Below are 464 nucleotides of genomic sequence, written 5' to 3'. Positions count from 1 at the left end.
CCGCCTCTCGAGGACTGACCTGTAGCAAGGGCACGAGGCAACTTTCTCCAGGGATGCAGGGGGCATTCTGGTAGCTGTTTGGGCTCTGCACCGTAGGCAGGGTACAACTATGTACACATTTGGCCTCATATATTTATTTCTCGTTTTTAAGATATTTAAACTAATTATTATTGCAGTTCTACAGTTAACGGAGCCTACAGCACCAGCCACTTCCTTGCAGCTGCCTGGAACGGCTTGACCTGGAAAAGCTTGGCATGAAGAGCTTATGCTTTGGACTGACAAAAGAACATCAGCTTCAAATGGTAAAAACAATATGGAAGGTTATACTTGTGATATACAACATTTGAGACTTCCTAATAATAGTTTTATTAAAGAACATGGTAACAAGAGAAAACTTAGATCCTATTTCACAGAAAATAATGTTTATACCAGATTAAAGCAATCAACATCTATCTCACAAATGA

This window comes from Penaeus monodon, chromosome 32 (genome assembly GCF_015228065.2).
Source record: "Penaeus monodon isolate SGIC_2016 chromosome 32, NSTDA_Pmon_1, whole genome shotgun sequence".
Lineage (NCBI taxonomy): Eukaryota > Metazoa > Arthropoda > Malacostraca > Decapoda > Penaeidae > Penaeus > Penaeus monodon.
This window is presented reverse-complemented; position numbering follows the sequence as displayed.